The sequence below is a fragment of the Xenopus laevis genome, chromosome 9_10L (assembly GCF_017654675.1).
Source record: "Xenopus laevis strain J_2021 chromosome 9_10L, Xenopus_laevis_v10.1, whole genome shotgun sequence".
Taxonomy (NCBI): Eukaryota; Metazoa; Chordata; class Amphibia; order Anura; family Pipidae; genus Xenopus; species Xenopus laevis.
In genome coordinates this window covers 106,014,923-106,036,412 of record NC_054387.1, presented here as the reverse complement: position 1 = coordinate 106,036,412, position 21,490 = coordinate 106,014,923, and the positions used below count along the sequence as shown (strand labels likewise).

At 36.3% G+C, this 21,490-nt stretch overlaps 1 protein-coding gene across 3 annotated transcripts in view; it reads left to right on the top strand.

Moving 5' to 3' along the window:
* The window catches only part of elfn1.L (extracellular leucine-rich repeat and fibronectin type III domain containing 1 L homeolog), a 358,432-nt gene that overhangs the window by 26,492 nt on the left and 310,450 nt on the right, over positions 1-21,490 (top strand). For all 3 annotated transcript variants that reach the window (XM_018236360.2, XM_041576038.1, XM_041576039.1), the window contains exon 2: positions 19,538-19,628. The gene's annotated coding sequence lies outside the window, so the exon portion shown is untranslated. The remainder of the gene's footprint in view (positions 1-19,537; positions 19,629-21,490) is intronic.

Sequence of the window (21,490 nt, the reverse complement as noted above, 5' to 3'; positions counted from 1 at the left end):
AACATCATGGAAGTAACTATATCGAATACAGTGAAGTGAATGTATTGTGTACTATCTAGAAGTAACAGCTCTTTAACTTGCGCCTTATTTAGACATGCAAGTTAAGGAGCGATGGTGGGAGGTGCAGAGCTCAGCTATGATTCAAGTCTGTAACCACAACAGGAATCTAGCTGTGTGCATAGTAGAAACTTTTGCTGTCAAATGCAGCACTCATTTGGTTAGGTGACAAAATGTTCAGAATGACTCATGCAAATTGTGCTTTTCCCATAGTTTTTCCAAAACTCAGTCCTTCCTGCTTTCCATTCCTTCCTACTGCTGTCTCTATTGACACAAGGGAACCCTGAAGCTACAGTCACCTCCAGACCAGATGGTAGCTCCAGGATTCCCTGTGCACCCTCTGTAAATAGGTGCAGCACACTTGCACCTAAAGAACCGGTGGCAGACGTCACTCACAAGTCAAACGCTGGGAATGACTCCAGACTTATCTGACACAACTGCGCCCAATTTAAAACAAATCCATTTTGGTAAATCAGATGCAATTGTGGTAGAAGCAGTGCAATTGCGTCAAGACTGCTTGTTTGCATCTGCAGTGATGCTAAAATTGCATTGTGGAAAATAAAAAAAAAACATGGCGACTTGGTTTAAAATTTTGCTCATTGCACCTTGATAAGAGTATTTTTATAAACAGTATTTTTATATATTTAATGATAGTGTCCCTTTAATTTCTCTTGTGAATAAATGAAGAACATTTATTTTGTAATTGACATTGTCAGTGACGTTGTGCCCATGACATTTCATTTACATCCATTCAGCAATGAAGTTTGAACCCATCAATGGAGAAAGTTGATTCCAAGTCTAAAATAAAGAAAAATCACATCAAAAGAGTCCGTTACATCATACTGACATGTATGACCTGTCTAATTATACAAGCCAGTGGCATCCAGATACAAAGCAATGATAATTCGATCTTGTACCCTGTTGTCTCCCTGACGGGCACCTTTAACAACTGACATGCAAAATTGCCACTGATCAGTAAGTTAAGCAGGTCCTTGTAACTGATCTTTAATGATAGGAAATCCTATCGGCTGTCCTGTTGTTTGCAGAAAAACGTGTCAGCTGTCAGTAAAGATCAGGCAGACATGGGGTATCTGCTTTCCAACCTTGTTGGGCCACACAATGAACAAGTTAACAGCCTGCTTAAAATCTTACCTCATTCAGAGCTCAATAGCAGGGAAGAAAGTGAGCCTGTTAATATTTTACAAGGAAAATGAAAAAAGAGATTTAATGGTGCCTATCAAACTTATCAATAATTTAGGAAAGTCATTTAACAGTGACACAGGCAGAAAAAGAAAGTTTTTGTCTGAATGTGTAACCCTCTCAGTGACTATTCAGTTTATACAAAATATGTTCTAGAGCACATTCCTTCTTCAGTTATTGCAAAACTGCCAGCTCACCTCCATCGGGTCAGCTGACAGCAAGAGTCAGGCAGTTGCCGTTCTAAAGCGTGTGACGTTTTGGACGTCTTAATCTGTTTCTTGTATGTTTTTACATAATTAATTTGCTAATGTACCACTCTGCCCAGTAATAAAGAGGCACCTATCTTTTCATTAAATTTGTGCTGCTGAATATGTGATATTGTCAATAAAATTCCTAGAAAAGCTCTACTGAGTTCAGTCGTCCGGTTATTGGAGTCAGTATTCGTTTTTATTTAGTGCAAGATAGACATGTACGTTGGGGTATTGAAGAAGAGTCACGCACGTGGCAGCCAATCCAAGTAAACATTTAAAATTACAAACACATTTTCAGTGAATCCTTCCAATATTGACAGACTGTGTAGATCCACTGGCCTTAACTGTGCTGCTGATGTGAGTCATTAAATGGTGTTATATTGGCAATTCTGGTCACTCACAGCTTTGTGCCTAGAGGTGCATTACAGATAAACTCTACTTTGGGAAAAGACGCTTCCAGTTATGCCCTTTTTTTGTTTGTTTGTTGCTTACAGACAGCAGGGTTGGAAGGGACTTTACAATGTCCTTCTCTGCTTGGAATGGCTAATTAATAGTAGCCCCTTGTGGACTGCATATAGCTTGTCTCCAGGCTGCCTTTTAGTTTAGCTGGCGTTAAAACACCATAGGCACCCTAGACATATCAGGGTGAGGATGATGCACATTGCATTCAGTTCTTTGCGTAGACATTATGACTTAAAAAGAGCAGAAGATGTTAAAAGAATATTGCTGCTGTACCATTTTGGCAGATATTTTCGTCTTGCAAGCAATAACCAGCTGCCTGCTTATCCCTTGCTACTTGTGTGTACTCTAGTTAGATGCAGTGTAGAGCAATAGAGTTTGACAGCTCTGGATCGTTGCCAGTAGATTTAGTCATCCCTTTGTACACATAGCGAGGACATAAAAGCTGTGATATGTATAAAGTAGGTATGAACACTCAAAACCATCCGTAGAGGGTGGCAAATAAGGGATGTGGGGCCCCATGCTGATGGCAAAAATTCAAAAAATTACAGGTAGGTTGGGTATCTATGTATTACCATGTGTTACCATCTGGCACCAATTCATGGTACAGAGCCAAGTGCCTTCCCTTTGTTGACATATAACTTGGCAGCATCAAAACGTCCAAAACTGCCTCATTACTGATGTCCACAGAGTAAAGAAGGCAAGTTTCATTGACATAGGAGTCCCAACAGGGCTGTATTAATATTTAGGCAATCGAGTGCTTGTGCTTAGGGTGGCAGCTTTATAGACCCTCAGGCGATATATATCACGTATATATATATATATATATATATATATATATATATATATATATATATATATATATCACTAAAAATATTTGCTAATTTTTATTTTGAGAAAAACTAAAAAATACCTCCCCAGCCAACACCAAAGATTACCTGCATAAATCTGGTGGCGGAGCTCGAAGGGGGTCAGCCTGGCATTTGTGGGGATGTGACATCATGCATAGTGGAAGAGCCGTCATTTGAAGTGGAAGTGCCGTCATGCATATTAGAAGTGCCACCACACATGGCGGAAATGCCGTCAAGCACAGTCGCACACATGGCGTCACCTACACAAACAGGGGGTGCAGTTATATCTGGTGCCTAGGGTGGCACCGGAACTAAATACAGCACTATGTTCCAAAACTTGGGCCCCTCACCCTCAAAGGACTAGCCTACCTGCTCTGGGGGTAATTTGCAGGGACCAAGATGCAAGTGCAAGAGCACTGAAGGAATTATAGGTCTTTGGATGCCTACATTCCTTCTTCTGCTCCCACTTCATGAATATAGGGATGCCAAATGCAGGTAGAGTTTTTTTCCTCAAAGGGATGCAGATTTTTCAGCTCCCTTTTGGAGGGCAGAGACCTGCAGCAGTTTTTCCTGTGCAGAAAACATGGCTGATTGCATTCATTATTTGCACTTTGTACCCTAAGCTGCACTTGATAAATGACTCCTATGGGGTTATGTAATATAAGACACCAAGGGCCTGATTTAATTCAGTGGGAAAAAGGTTTATCACGTGAAAACTCAAGGACTTTATATTTACGTCTATGGCCAACTTAACCCTGGTTACTGCTCCTGGGCAAACTTAGTGGCTTTTATTACATATGGAGTTTACTGTTTTCAACCTCTACATGTTCTTCAACACACAGTGCATCTAAGGCAGTTGTACGTTGCTCACTAGCTTTGTGTGTAACATACATAAAAACCACATACACTATTAATATTCTAAATATAGGTTTCTCTGCTGAATTTCCTACCGCCTCCTTTTTTTTTTCTTGTTGCTAAATTATACAGCAGTGTAAATACTGTTCCCATTTTTTTAGCAAATGCGTCTCTGGGCGAAAATTAAAATCTAATGAAGGGCAATTTTTTCAGCTAATAATTATTTTCCAATATAGAAACAACTCTATTGAAAAGCTGGAATTTGTTGAGGAATCACTTATAGCAAAATGCATTTTTATCTATAGAATTTGATGTGCTGAACAAGCCAGCCAGTTACAGATATAAAATTTGTTATCCGGAAACCCATTATCCAGAATTACGGGAAGGCCATGTCCCATAGACTATTTTAATCAAATAATTTAAAATGTTAAAACCTATTTCCTTTTCCTCCACAATAACAAAACAGTATGTTGTACAAGGATAATTAATCCTGTTTGGAGTCAAAACAATCCTATTAGGTTTATGTAATGTTTAAATGAGTTTTAGACTTAGGGGGTTATTTACTAAACCCAGGTCGGACTTTTTGGGGCAAAACTCGAATTTTTCATTTTGTTTTTTTTTAAAGAGTTTTTCAAGATTTATTAAAGCCTGATGCAGAAAAAAATCTGCTGTTTCAGACCTGCCGAGGTTGTGTATAAGTCAGTAGTAGAGGTCCCTATCCTATGTGGAAGTTTATGTGGTCTGCGCTGGAATTAGCCCAAAAATTCGACCTTTTCGGGCTTTTCAGGCAAAAATCTGAAAAATGTGGGCTTTTTCCTGAAAAAATAGAGCAATTTTGGAAAAAACTCCGAAAAAATCATATGAACCGATTAAATCGAGCTTTTTGAATAATAAATAAGGTAAAATCAGGTATGGGAGTTTGGTCATGGCTGTTAAAAAAAATGAAATGAATTCTGAATTTTAGTAAATAACCCTTCCCAAGTATGGAGATTCGAATTATGGAAAGACCACTTATTTGGAAAGCCTCGGGTCCCAAGCATTCCATATAACAGGTCCCATACCTGTATTTCATCCTAACATTTTGAGGCCAAACTGTTACTGTTACTGGACATGGTGCTAAGAGTTTGAAGCCTGAGGGAATATATGGATCCTAACATTGTTGGTAGGCAGTGCAAGCATGGAATCCATTATCCAGAAAGCTCAGAATTACAGAAAGGCTGTCTCCCATAGACTCTATTTTATCCAAAAAATAAAATTTTTGTTTTTTTCTCCGTAATAATAAAACAGTACCTTGTACTTGATCCCAACTAAGATATAATTAATTCTTACTGGAAACAAAACCAGCCTATTGGGTTTATTTAATGTTTACATGATTTTCTAGTAGACAGGGTATGAAGATCCAAATTACAGAAAGATCCGTTATGTAGAAAACCCCAATCATTCTAGATAACAGGTCTCAGAATCTCTACAGACATCTCAGCAGAGGCATTTGAATGCTTCATAAATACAAGCAGATGTTCATTCCGTCAATCGGTGATTTTATTTTGATTTGTTAAGCAACATTCTATTGGTTTTGTGCCATTTGATCAGATGTTAGTTTGTGCTCAAAATTTGAACCATCTTGAATTTGTCTGCCCATTGGAGACAAGATTGTGCAGGTATTGTGTGTCTCAACAGACGTTTGTATAATTATGTAGTTATATGTGATTAAAGTGCATTTAGTCAATGTGTTATTAACTGTCATTATGTTTCAAAGGAAATCAAACCTTATTTATAGGTTGCGCAGCTCCCATGTTAATATGTAATAAAATAAGAATGTATTGATCTTTCTTTGCTATTTTTAATGTATTCCTTGAATGAACAGCTCAAATAGCACAATATAGAAAAAATAGACATAGTAGTAAAATAAACTATACCCTGACCTTAGAACTTCTTCAAGGTTTATTCAAGTGTGTGATAACCACTACTCCATATAACATCAAATATTATTCCATTTTTGACAGCTGGAAAGAACCATTAAAGGAATTGTTCAGTATAAAAGTAAAAACTGGGTAAATAGATAGGCTGTGCAAAATAAAAAATGTTTCCAATATAGTTAGTTAGCCAAAAATGTAATGTATAAAGGCTGGAGTGACTGGATGTGTAATATAACAGCTACAACACCACTGCTTTTCAGCTCTCTTGGTTTACATTGACTGGTTACCCTGGTTACCAAGCAGTAACCAATCAGAGACTTGAGGGGGGGCCACATGGGTCATACCTGTTGCTTTTGAATCTGAGCTGAATGCTGAGGATCAATTGCAAACTCACTGAACAGAAATGTACCATGTGGCCCCCCTTCAAGTCGCTGACTGACTCAGAGTTATAAAGCTGAAAAGCAGGAAGTTGGATTCTGGCTGTTTTATTAGACATCTGTTCACTCCAGTCTTTATACATTACATTTTTAGCTAACTAACTATATTAGAAACATTTTTTATTTTGCACAACCTATCTATTTACACAGTTTTTATTTTCACACTGAACTCTCTTAAAGGAGGAAAATGTACAACTGAACAGTGAGGTTGGGGGAAACGATGTCCCTTGACCCCAACTAAGATATAAATAATTCTAACTGAAGGCAAAACAATTCTATTGGGTTTGTTTCATGTTTAAACTATTTTTAAATAAAATAATAGTTATCTAAATTACAGAAAACCACGGGTTCCTAGCATTTGGTATAACAGGTCCGATATTTGTATACTAAAAAGACCCTACCTAGATCACACCAGCAATATCCATCAATAAAGGATTAATAATCATTCATCTTGCACTTGCCCTGACTGATACAGGCATGGAATCTGTTATCTGGAAACCCATTATCCAGAAAGCTCTGAATTACGGAAAGGCCGTGTTCTATAGACTCCATTTTATCCAAATAATCGAAATTTTTAAAAACAATATCCTTATTCTCTGTAATAATAAAACAGTATCTTGTACTTGATCCCAACTAAGATATAATTAATCCTTATGGGAAACAAAACAATCCTGGGTTTAAATCATATTTACATGATTTTTTAGTGGATTTAAGGGATGCAAATCCAAATCATAGAAAGATCCACTATCCAGGAAACCACAGGTCCTGAGCATTCTGGGTAACAGGTCCCATATCTGTACTAGGTCCCAATCTCATCTATTTCACCAAACAAATCACTCCTTTAGATACTGAGCCACCATAAGCCAATCGCTACCAGACCTCTACACCTTGGCATCTACCCACATATCATAAATCCCTTTGCTTATTTGTAAACCCCTTTTAAAGAGGTACCAAATGTGCCTTTTTCACACTTTTTAAGGGCCTTATTAGGAAGGAAAAAAGAGATATGCAATTGCCATGTAGCAGTGGTCACTTGTAGGTCATAAATTAATGACTTGAAGAGATAATATTTGTACTATGCTGAGAAAATGCAAAGAATTGGCTGCACAATTTAGATCAGAATGTTCATACGGCGCTGTCAATTATTCTGTATTCTGCGAGACACCAACATCAGGTTTTTTAATATCCGCCTGGCAGAAACCCTAACATGAAAGTTAAATGTGCAATTTCAGCAGTCAGAAAATAATGTATTGCTGTGAAAAATCCTTTGTGGGGGAAAAAAGAAATTTGTATGAAGGCATTAAACTGTATAAGCTGTCTATAAATGTTCCTTCTATATAATCTACAGAGACTTTTCTCCTAGCGAAGCTGCCTGTGTCATATCTGCTTTTTTACTGGCCAATCACTGTTACATATGTTGTGCCATTCTGATTCCATGTATGTATAATGATTCTATTATATGAGCTCTGTTTGACATGGAATTATTACATGTGATGCTGTAACAGTCAAATGTAATAGTGCATGTCATTACTGATCTACCTCAAAGACCAAGAGTTGCACATAGGTTCCTAGATTGTGTTACTTGCTACAAAATGCTTTCTGTCAGATTAATTCAATTTAGTTGTTGGGGGGAAAATGTATTTTTCTTTGAACTGCTCAGTCTAAAGGTGTGTAATAAAAAAGTGCTAGGTACCATTTGATATAGCACTTTGGTTCCATTCCATAGTCTGCTCAGCTCTATGAATAAAAGCCAGTTGTCTATTGAAATATATTGATTGCTATAAAAGAATAGAAATGTGAGTGAAATGGATGAGCTGAAAAACAAGATGTAAGGGGACTGCTGAGGATTACCAATGGTATTATTGGTTTTATCCGTTAATAAAGGAATTGAGGGTTTGTAGAGAGGAAAAAGGAAAGGGAAGTGGAATGAGTGTGAGAGATAGGGAAAGAAGCAGTAGAGTGAGGGACAGTTAGGAGGGAAACTCCAAGGGGCTCATTTACTAAAATCTGAATTTATCTCTCATACTCGATTTGACCTTTTTTATTAATAAAAAATTACCCAAAGTAATTGGATTGCAGAAAAACACGAATCGCTCAAATTTTTCTGGCTTTCTTCCCGAATCCCTCAAATTTTCAAGTCTTTGCCCCGAAAAACCCTGAAAAAGTCAGATTAAAATCCAGTGCAGACCACAGAAACTTCAAAGTGAGATAGGTGCCTCTTCCATTGACTTAAACAGGAAATAATTGTGAACGGCAAAAAATTCGCGAAACGCATTAAAGTCAATGGCCATCAAAATATTGATAAAATAAGTCAATGTTTATGCATGCGGCAATTTTGACGCGTGCCAAAATTTTTGTTCGCGGATGGAGAAATGCAGAAATTCACCGCAAATCCATGCCTGCCATTTATTCACCCATCACTAGTAATCATACATGCTCACTGTCAGTTTTTAAACCCCCCCCCCCGCTATACAACTGGATTTTGATTTATTAGGGAAACAACCAATTCCCCCCCCCCCCCGACACATGAGGCTTGGCCAGTCACTTCTGCTACAAAAAATTGCCATGATAATTAACTAATGTAACTATTTGACCTGAGCACAGTTTTGTGCTTTATTCTTAAAGAGTTTTAGCCCCATTGTCTTAAATAGTGAATTATTCTGGAGAAATGGGATTCTCATTGGTTTGCTTGTAACATCTATCATCATAGGAAATCAAATCAAAAGATGTTTCCACTAAATAAAATAGGCTTCCACCGCCACTTTCAAAGTTATGTGTCCAAAGAATATCAAAATGCAATTTATTCTTACAATTACGATTCTCCCGCAGCATTCACTGTCGTAATGTGAAATAGCCATGTGCTAATTAGGGAGACTTACTGCATGAAATGAAAAATGAGCAATATTCAGTGCTGTAATTTCTATTTATTCAGCCATAATGAGATAAAATGAAAACTACAATTAACTGCAATTTACTACATAAGTAAAAATGGTAACCTTTACATTCTTCCTGCAGTATTAGGGTCACGTAATTAAGTGTAATTACCGCTGTGATTAAGTGAGGTGCGAGGAAAATGGCAATCTTTGATGTGCAAAGAAATGAAAGATTTCTATTCTGGGACTAGTTGGTATTGAAATCCTGACCCCAGAAGAATCATCCGTTTTCCAGTGATTATTTTTTAAATCTGAGTGCTCTACTCAAGCCAGTTATAGATAAATGGATGTATCAATTGCTGGTGGTAACCTGTAATATTAGGAAGAAATGCCAAGGTACTGTATGAATCTTGAGGACGTGTTTTGTCTAAAGCTATAAATACACTCTGTGATTGGTCATCCAGGATTGTTCACCTTTAAATTAACTTTTAGTATGATGTACAGAGTGATATTCTGAGACAATTTGCAGTTGGTTTTTATTTTTCATTATTTCTGGTTTTTGAGTTATTTAGCTTTTTATTCAGCAGCTCTCCAGTTTGCAATTTCAGCTAACAATTTACCCTAACAACCATGCATTGAGAGTCTGGAATATGAATAGGAGAGGGCCTGAAAAGAAATAAGAATAATACAAGTAGCAATAAAAATAAATTTGCAGCCTTACAGAGGCTTCGGAAGAGGAAGGCAAATAATAAAAGACTATAAAAGAGAAAAAATGAAGACCAGTTGAAAAGCTGCATAGAATTAGCCGTTCTATAACATACTATAAGTTAACTTAAAAGTGAACCGCTCCTTTAATTATAAATGAACTCACTGATCAATCAGCAATCGTACCGACGATGGGGACAATTTCGTCACCATTGATTTTAATGGGCGTCCAATGTTTCCAGCATCAAAATTTTGCGAATCTTTCGCCCGTTTCGCGAATTTTGTGGCAAATCGAAACGGGACTTATTCGCCCATAAAATACACATTGAAAGCCACAATAAAGAGTAAACAATATACATGTGCATACACATATAGAATTGTCATCTAATGCCATTAAATAAAACCATCAACCAACTGGAATATCATTTGAGATTTGCTTATGCCTAACAATAAGGCTATTGGACTGTCATGCATATAGCATTATAGCATGATGAGAGTGGTGTTACACTACATTTAAGTGCCAATTTTATTGTGTGTTTTAATAAAGGGTAACCTTTTATTCTGTCCATTCATTGTGTATTTGTCATAGCCTCTGGTTTTTGGGTTACCTTGGTAGATAGTAGCTGCCTTTATATACTTATCCTTTAGCCTTATTTGTTATTGTTACTGTACTTTGTATTTATATATTTTTATATTGCTATCACGTTATATACATGGCAATGTATCAATGAATACAATTAGACACAATAAAGTATTATCATTAGTGATGGGCGAATTTGTCCCCTTTCGACGAAAGATTCGTGAATTTCCCCGCAAAATTCGCAAATTTCATGCGAAATTCATGAAATGGCAAAGAATTAGCAAAACACATTGGAGTCAATGCGACAATTTTTATACGCGCGCCTATTTTGTCCAAATGCATTAAAGTCAATGGGGCTCATTTATCAACACTGGCAAATTTGCCCATGGGCTGTTACCTATAGCAACCTATCAGTGATTAGCTTTTTAAAGCCAGCTGCAAGAAGAACAATGAATGCAGCAATCTTGGTTGCTATAGGTAACAGCCCATGGGCAAATTTGCCCAGTGTTGATAAATGAGCCCCAATGAGTGCCCAAATAATTTTGACACGCAACAAAAATTTTTGGATTTTTTGCTGGCGATTTTTCTCAAATTTATTCACTGGCCGCAAATTTGCGCCTGCCATATTTATTCGCCCATCACTAATTATCATATGTGCTCATATCCGGATAATGGGTCTAATTTACTAAAAAATAGTTTAATTCTACTAAAAAATCATTAAAGTATTACTTAAACACAATAGGCTGGTTTTGCCTCCATAAAGGATTAATTATATCTTAATTGGGATCAAGTACAAGCTACTGGTTTATTATTACAGAGAAAAAGGAAATAATTGTTTACAATTTTGGATTATTTGGATAAAATGCAACCTAGGGGAATTCGGAGCTTTGTTGATAACTGATTTCCGGATAACAGATCCCATTTATGATGTAATTGGTATCACGTTTCAAGTTCCAAAAAATTTCAATAGAGTTGTAAGTACCATTTGGTATGAAACATGTAAGGTGGAACATCAATGGGTCTGTATCGGTCTCTTTTAAATTTTGTAACTAATAAAAATATTGATTTTTAACTTTGAATAGAACTCTTTGGAGTATATTTTTGAAACTTGATATTTGGGCCCTTGTGGACTGGGGGTTATATGCCAAAAGAGACTTTGGCCCTTGAGACTGGTTCTATAGATTGAAGCTTTTGATCGTTATTACTATTGGAATCACATTTGTCAAGGATAGAAGGAGTAAAGAATTAAATTTTGGCTGCATCTCTGAAAAAAAAATGCGAGTTTGGAGCTAAAAAGTACAAGATTTCTAAAAAAAAACTGATACATAAAATGAATTATAATTATAACATATTGTGAATATCATAATTTGTTATGATTTCATATTGCAAATATTACAGGTATGGGATCCGTTATCCCGAAACCCATATCCAGAAAGCTCCAAATTATGGAAAGGTTGTCTCCCATACACTCCATTTTATCCAAATAATTAAAATTTTAAAAAATATTTCCTTTTCATTTGTAATAATAAAACAATACCTTGTACTTGATCCGAACTAAGATATAATTAATCCTCATTGGAAGCAAAACCAGCCTATTGGGTTTGTTGAATGTTTACATGACATTCTAGTAGACAATGTATGAAGATCCAAATTACAGAAAGATCCTTTATCCAGAATACCCCCAGGTCCCAAACATTGTGGATAACAGGTCCCATATATATATAGTACAGGTATGGAACCTGTTATCCAGAATGCTATTCTGGATTGGGCTGAATACGGACCCACATCTGAATCCTAATTTTTTACTTCCTTGTTCTGTCGTGCGATTTCCCTCCCTGCCCCTGCATATGCAAATTAGGATTCGGATTCGGTTTGGCTGGGCAGAAGGATTCAGGTGAATCCGAATCCTGCTGAAACGGCCGAATCCCTAACCGTATCCTGGATTTTGTGCATCCCTAATATATATATATATATATATATATATATATATATATATATATATATATATATATATATATATATATATATATATATATATGTGTGTGTGTATATGAATGTAACATCTACTGTAAATGACATTTTTATTTACAGGATAGTTCTGAATATATATATATATATATATATATATATATATATATATATATATATATATATATATATATATATATATATATATATATATATATATATATATATATCATCATCATTTCATCATCATTTATTTATATAGCGCTGTCAAGATATATATATATATATATGGGCCTGGTAAGACATGTACATAAATTGGGACAACAAACTGAAGCCTTTTAATCAGGCATTATCTCTTTAGGACATTTAAAATTCCAGACATGGATACACTGAAGCAAGATTTCCAATATTTCACACCTTTTTACCTGTGTAGTGAAGAGAGTGAATGCTTTAATAACAGATACAATGAGTTCTGACAGTGAAGGGGTTATGGTCTCCGTGACTTTTTTTTCGCTAGCTTTATGACTCAGAACCCAAGTACATTTTTCTGAATGCTTTGAGAAATGTCTTCTGATGTTTGTAAAATTGGATTTGCTCAAGTTCGAGACTTGCGATGCTGGATTTGCTGTAAGTGCAAACTGTAGACTTCTTTGTAGGCCTTTTTTTTTAAGTTGTGCAGCCAATATGCAATCCTGAAATGAGGAGAACACTTCATCAATTATTATGTTTGACCCCAGACTGGTGTTTACAGATGTCATCTACTTATATCCACAGAAATGCAAACTGAACCTTTATTGTAAAACAGGCTGATACTACAGAAACTTCTGGGCAGATGATCAAAGCCCCTTTGCTGCACATTAGTTGTACCCACAACTCCTCTATAAATATTACATACTGCCTTTTTATCACTAATGCTTTGCATACCCTATGTCAGTGCTGTCCGACTTATTACATATAATAGACCAATGACATATTTTGTTGTTGTTGAAAAGATTCAACCATTGACCCAAATATATTTTGTGCAAAAAAAAAAGTTGACTCCAACGTAATTTGTGCAAAAATGGTTGCAGGAAAAAAACACCATAGCGTTCAATAAATCTTCTGCAGAAACACTTGTCATGAAAACAAAAATGCCCATTGACTCTTACACTTCACAATACACTAGAAAAATGTTCCTGTGGTTTTGTGAAATTTTTGGCAAATCAAAACAGGACACTATTTATATATCATTATATATCATTAACAAGTCTTAAGCTGGCAATAGACGCAAAGATCCGTTCGTACGAATTAACGATCGATCAGACTTTCCCATCTCCCGACCTGCCACTAACCATTCAGATCAAAGTCTTACCATTCCGATCAAATAAAGTAAAAAAGAACAGATGAGCCGATGTTCTGCCCCTGACAGCAATCGTACGATATCTATATCCAACCAAAGCTAGTGACAGTCTCCCACTGAAAATCGTACGATCAGCAATACACGCAGAGATATTATCGGCAGCCGACAGAAATCTTTTAACCTGTCCGATCGACCAAACGACCGATCTCCGCCGGACTAAAAATGTCAGGACTCTCCACACATGGGGGCAAATTCACTAAGATTCGTAGTTGCACCAGGCGTAACTTCGCTGCACTTCGCCACACTTCGGCAGGCGTAGTTTCGCTAGCGCTCCACAAATTCACTAAAATCCGAAGTTGCGCTCAGGGGTAGCGTAAGGTTGCGAAGTTGCGCTAGCGTTGATTCGCTAGCGATGGTTAATTTGCATACGGCGCCAAATTCAAATTTCAATGGAGGAATATGTAGCAGCACTACAAATGCCTGGGAAACCTTCAAAACATCAAATAAAATATTTAATTTTGCCCTACACATGTGCCCACTGTATAGTTAAGTTGCCATGAGTTAGGAAATGTAGGGGGGGAAGGAGGAGAGCCCCAAAAATTTTTTCGATCTGTTTCAGCCTATCACCCATTATATAGAAAGAACACCAGCGTTTTTTGGGACGTAGAAAAAATTTGAACTTTTTTTGAAGCAATCCCTATCTACTCTATTGCGCTTCGCCTGGTCTGAGGTGGCGAAGGAAGTCTAGCGTAAAAGGTAGCGTTCAGTACACTGCGCAAGTTAGTGAATTTGCGTAGTTACGTCCGTTGCGCTAATTCGCCAGGCGTAAGGGTGCGAAGTAACACTAGCGAATGTACATTAGTGAATTTGCGAAGTAACGAAAATGACCAACGCTAGTGAATTGACGCTAGCGTTAGGCGCTTCGGCGCTTAGTGAATTTGCCCCATGGTCCGAAAGTCGTATGAATCCACGATTCGTACAATCGGATTGTTGCGTCTAGCAGCTTTACCCTAGTGGAGCTTACAGTATTAGGATTCTATCACATTGACCCAAGCAAATATATTAGGAGCATCCAGTTAACCTGCCTGTATGTTTTTGGAGTACCCAGAGTAAAATCACAAATTCCCTGCAGATAGTGCCCTGGCTGGTATGTAAATATTTATGGCTACACTCCTTTTACTACTACTATAAAAGGTTTCTACAGAAATGACTCTCTATTTCAATATTATATTGATGTCACATGGAGTGACTTTGAGCTGCCCATTGTTATATGACTGGGTTTTCTTTAGTTGAACGATCAAATGCTGTTTATTTTTACTCGTGGCAGTATGGGGAACAAGGCATGGCTCAGGCCAGTAAATCCTGTAAATCTTAACTCAGAATCCTAAACAGAAGACATCAAAGCTATGAAATACTTCCCATTTGCCACATATTCCATTTACCATTAACCAGTAAACAATAAAGATATCTCTGTAATTAAATTGTTTGTGGAAAGTGGGGCTGTAAGAAGTGGATTATACGGATTCTACCTGTCAGCTGATAGTGAACTCTATTGTTCCAGTACTTTGTCAGATTAACCATTTTATTTATTGCCTAATTAAAATTTTCACTGAGTTTTACAATGGTTTATTTAGTGCTGAGTACTTACGAGCTTTGTCAAGTGCACAGACTGGAAAAATATACCTTGTGGTTTACGTTATCACAATGTAGCAGTGGGGCTGTCACAAGTGTGGTTAGATAACTGTACAAAATGAAGAGCTAAGAATACAGTTCTACAAAGAACTGAGATGGGCAAAAATTGTAAGGTGAAAGTTTGCCTATAGGCAGAAGTATGAGCCGTGACTGGGATCTTGGGTTTAGTTATGGGATTTGGGGCACCGTGGGGCAAATTTACTAAAGGGCGAAGTGACTAACGCTAGCGAAAATTCGCCAGCGTGACGTCATTTCGGTACTTTGCCGATTTACTAAAGGTCACCTGCGTAACTTCGCTAACGAAGGAGATAGACTCTAGCGGTACTTCTCTCCCTAACGCCTGGTGAATTTGCGCTCTGGGAAATGGATTTAACTACGCAAATTCACTAAGATGCGGATTTTACTGAACATTACCTCTTGCGCCAGACTTGCTTTCGCCACCTCAGACCAAGCGAAATGCAATAGAGTAGATAGGAGTTCCTCAAAAAAATAGTTGAAAATGCTGGCGACTTTTCATTTTTCAGGGTGATAGGCTGCAAAAGATCGTAAATTTTTTCTGGGGTACCCGGCTTCCCCCTACATTTTCTAACATATGGCACATAAACTATACATTGGGCTCATGTGTAGGGCAATATAACAACTCTATTTTATTTTATGAAGCTTCCCTGGGCTTGTGTAGTTTAATGAATTTGCTGCAACATATATGTCCATTCAACTTTAACTTCCCACTTAACCTGCCTGTATGCAAATGAGGCAACGCTAGCGCAACTTCGTTTCCCTTGCCGCAGTAACGCTAGTGCAACTTCGTCCTGGACGCAACTTAGGATTTTAGTGAATTAGCATTGTCCTTGCGCATCTAACCCTGGCGAAGTGTTGCGAAGTGAGCGAAGCCGTCGCTGGCAAATGTTTTGGAGGTTAGTAAATTTGCCCCATGTTACATAAATACTTTATAGTCCACAGGGTGAATATGAACCTAAGTAACGTTTCTGTGTATCCTATTTATAAAGTCAAAATTAGAATTTTGGTGAGTCCTTTTGGGCCATTTTACTGTCCAAATTCACTGTACAGGCATTTTTCTTTCTAAGTAAATTTTTATTAACAATATTTTAAATTGACAGTGGGTTATATGCTGTGAGCAAACATTAGAATTTTCTTTATTGGTATCATTAAAATAAGTGCTTGGAGCAAGTAGAAAGTCCCATCTACCATTACTCAAACAGCTACTATTGTGCACAAAGTAGCTTAGAGAAGATACAAGTGGGGTTTAGGTTCTTTACTGGAAGCCACTGTCAAAATGAAATACCAGTAAAATCACAATAAAAATCTATCAAATCATGTTTTTACCAAATATTATGAAATATTAAGAATTATAAATGTATTCAGTAATTCAGAAATGTATATACCTTTTTATCCAGGAGAACATGTTTTTGTATCAGGCTAATGGTTTCTTAAAGGGATACTGTCATGGGAAATTTTTTTTTTTCAAAATGAATAAGTTAATTGTGCTGCTCCAGCAGAATTATACACTGAAATCCATTTCTCAAAAGAGCAAACTGATTTTTTTATATTCAATTTTGAAATCTGACATGGGGCTAGACATATTGTCAATTTCCCAGCTGCCCCAAGTCATGTGACTGATGTGTTTTAAAAAAAAAACATGTTTTCTGATGACAGGATCCCTTTAATAATGTTGGTATATGCAGCACTTTTCAGATATCTGACCAAATGGTACACATTGGGCAATTTAAACACACACACACAGACAGACACAGACAGACACACACACACACACAGACACACATTAATACGTTATTATGAAGGAGCATATAGCAAAACAGAAAAGGAAGGTGCAAGGCATGGAAAATAAATCTAGCTCTATACCATGCACCTTTTATTTTTGTGTTGCCCCATGCTCCTTTTTACTCGTTTTTGGATTTATATGAACAATGAACCTGAACTCTGTTGGTACACTTTTGGGTATGCTAATATGTTTTCCAATACCACTGACTAGCCAGCCAGTAAAAGCTTTTGAGTTCATGTAGAAGTCAATGGACGTTCCCTTTCTTTTCTTGCAAAGATCAGCTTTTTGTTTGTGGTATTAGAGGTTTTCAGAGATCGAAACCTTCATTGCACCTACAAATGTTTTTGTTCATTCACATATATCTTTTATATTCGGATCTTTTAAAGGGGTGGTTCACCATTAAGGTAACTTCTATTATGTTATAGAGCAGCCAATTCTAAGCAACTTTTCAATTGGTTTTCATTATTTATTTTTTTATAGATTTATTATTTGCCTTTTTCTTCTGACTGTTTGCAGCTTTCAAATGGGTATCGCGGACTCCCTTCTAAAAAACAAATGCTCTGTAAGGCTACAAATGTATTGTTATTGTTACTTTTTATTACTGATCCTTCTATTCAAACCAATGCATGGTTGCTAGGGGAATTTGGAATTTGGAAAACTGCAGAGCTGCTTGATAAAAAGCTAAATAAATCAAAATCCTTCAATAATAAAAATAAATGAAAACAAATTGCAAATTGTCTCAGAATATCAATCTCTACATCCTACTAAAAGTTATCTAAAAGGGGAACAACCCCTTTAATAACTTTCATGGCATTTAAAATGTAAAGTTTAATTGTGGTTTCAAAAAGCTCTAATGCCACTAAAACTCCACCTTTAGTAAATGGGCCTCTATGTATTGAGGGACAGTGTGAGACAACAGCTTGCTTACATCAGCAACCAAAGAGGGCAAGGTGAAAGCAGAGGGGGTCAAGATCTATCCATCTTGTGATGGCTTATGACAGCCATTAGATAGACACCTTAGGTGATGACCCTCATTCCTAAATTGTTTTGATCTAGGAAGGAGTTGGTACCATGCCCCAGAGGCCAGATTTCTTATACAGTACTTCAAAAAAGTACAGTCAGCTGATCCTTTCATCATATCCTCCCCAGATGCCTTGTATTAAGAGCTCATTTATGTCTGCAGGCCCCCAAGAACTGGCAGCACATTCAAAAGATACACTGCTTGGAAAATTAAAAAATAAATAAAACTAAATGTAATTCTAATCTAAAAAAACACATTAAGAATGTAAAAACCCTTTTTCTTTCATTTTTCCAATTTCTGCTGTTAAATTATTTTACATCTAAGGTTTTGCCTTTGTCATATTAAGCAATTTTCTATTTAATCTCAACACCTTATACATTTATCTATCTTTTGATTGTATTCCAATGTGCTGCATTCCAATTTTTTTTTGTTTTCAAAAATCCACTATTTAATCTGCAAGATGCACCTGCTCCAAGCTGACTAACGAAAGACTCATTTGTAAAAGCAGCTTGCTTGAATGATCAGTCAAACGAAGCACCAAAATATTAATGACCTTGATATGTTAAAGGACACGGCTAGAAAAAATCCAAGTACTAAAATCTACTATTGTTAATGGCATTACGGTACTTTTGCTTGTTGGTGTGGTATGTGTCTGTGTGTGTTGGTGGGTGCAACTGTCGATTGAATTTTAGAGGGTAAAATAGTCCCCCACAAGCTCTCTAGATAATAGGTTTTTCCTGATAATAGATTTTGATAAAATACATCACAATTGTAACTGTTTAGAACAATGGTAAAAGAAAAAGTGCAAAGAAGAAGGGTGAGAATAAAAGAGAGAGCGAAAATCAGGAGAGAAGAAGTATGACGAAACATGAAAAGGGAACCACCATTGTCATGGACAAGCATAGCTTCATGGTATTGCACAGTTTTGCCCTGAAAAGTAGTGTCGTGAACAATACATCGTTCCTAACATTCATTAATGTATTAATTTTCTTTGATCCTTTATCCAATCATGCCAAGGTTTACCTTTTTGCCACAGCTGCAACCGCCCCCACCTCCACATGTACATTTTTTCTTCTCAGGGTTGCAACCAGGGAGGGAGGTCGGGGTAGTGGCAATAGTTTCATGCAGGGAGTCGGTTTGGGTTGGTCGTGCCCACCAGGTTTTTTCCCGGTGTCCCGTCAGCCCAGTCCAACCCTGATTCAAGGCTTGCTCCAGGCAGTAGGTAACTTTGAGGTCAACAGTTTCAAATTGTCTGTTGCAGTAATGACCAATAACAACACCATAAGAAGGAAATATATAGCTATTCAGTTATAATGTTTTCCCAGCTTGACCTCAAACATGAGTCTAAGAGGCTGATTTATCAATGTTCATATTTGAATTTGTACCACAATTTTGTGCTAAAACTCACTAATTAACATGTATTTTTTAGACTGTGAACATGTGATATGTGGCAGTAAAATTGCGTGCATAAATCTTTCTCTCATTCTCATACAAATGCAGATTAATAATTTAGTTTCCAATTCTGTTTTTAGGTGTACAAATATATTTCTTCTGGCGTCTTGCCCAAGATGGAGTTTCCAGTAAAAATATTTCCAGGATTGAGATGTTAAAGAGAATAAATTAGTAAGTTATTTTTTGTATTTGTATTAACTGTTTTACACATTTGAAGTCTTCGAAGCTGCATTGGTGTGTATGTTCAGGATCAGGGTGATTATGACTATCTCCACCCAACATTTTTAACATTCCTTCTTGTTTATTGAGGAGGTAGAATATATTTATGATACAGTCTATTATTTTTATTTGGTTACAAATACAGTGAACAGATTTTTAAATCATGGTAATGTGAAGTTGAACAAGTCCAAAGAATATTGATGTCTGCTGTTTTGATTCTGATGATTTTGCTTCTAAACTAGTCTCCAAAAAGCTACAGTTTTACCATGTAATGCAGTTTCCCAAATACATATTAGAGAAAATTTGCAGTTATGTGATCTTATTATTGCTGCTGTAGTATACAAGAGATTAGGCTGATATATCAAGTAAATGCTATAGGATATTTGCCCAAAGTTCAGCTTTATAGGTCCTATGTTCCTTTAGAAAAAGACTTGATAGTGTGGACACTTTCATCTGTCATCATTTTGTTCTGACACCACATATCTTTCCACAAGACTTTTTGTGATTTGATTAATGTCTATTGTATCAGATCAAAATGATGAGCTAAAAGGGGGAGTTTGTTTCTTCTTTTTCTTCTTGTGTTTATGAATATGTATGTGTACACTTATGTTTATATGGATGTATATATATATATTTTCAGTCTTCACGTTTTAAGTCTGTATATTTAATCGATGTCCTTGAACCAGAACATTTTAGCAGCACTTTAACATATTTTGGGTCTCTTGAGGTATGAAGAGCATATGGTACAGTGTGTATTTTGAGCTAAGCATGAAAAATTACAAACATATTGAGAAAAACAGCTTTTACTATAAAATATTGCCATGTGTAATTTATTTGTGGCTGATAAAATGTTGCTTGAGCTGTAGATTGCATTTATGTAGGTTATTTTAAACGAGGTAAAGGTTGTGTATAATAATTTAAGAATGGATATTTTTTGTAAATAAATAAATTATTATTTAGATCGAAATGCAATTGATTGGAAGAGTGTCTCTCAAAATGTCAGGTTTCTTCAGATTCCCCATAATTTATGACAAAAAAAAGGAATGGATATTTTTATCATTGACTTGAATCTGTGCCAGTGTCTTTAATTGTGTTTAAAAGGACATCATTATTTATAATGTTGGACAAGTGCAAATATTAAAGCCTTAAGTAATGTACTCTGTATGTTCAGATTTTCCTGTTTTATATTTCTGTAGTGCATTCACAAATAAATGGGTGGTGTTATGCAAACACTTTATAAAATGCTGGTATAATAGCCTGGCCAATCGTGTCTGGTGTTCAGCAAATATTCATCCTGCTTTTTATACAAGGTACTTCTAGGTTGTTATTTATAGACCGATTATGAACAAGTTTTAATTGGTTTATTTTGTATATTTTGGAATGATTAGCCATTCTGTTCTGTCTCTTTCAGTCTGCAATTACATTTTGCTCTGTTGTGGTCATGTGAGTCATGAATCTCATCAACCAAAATACATTTTGATGTGAAGCTTGTTTTATTAGTTTTTTAATTTTTGTTTTGAACCCACAAAAGCACAAACTATAAAGAATGATTGCAGATTGTCTTAGAATACAACCATCTACACCTCCCTGGTGTAGATGGTTGTATTCTAAGACAATCAGCAATCATTCTTTATAGTTTGTGCTTTTATGGGTTCAATGCAAAACTAAACAAAAATGAAAAAACACATAAAATAAACTTCAAATCAAACTTCCCAACTTTTTTTACCCACAAGCAACATTTAAATGTAAAAAAAAGTTAGGGAGCAACACAAGTATGCAACAACTTCCTGTGGGGTGCAAATTATGGACTTTGA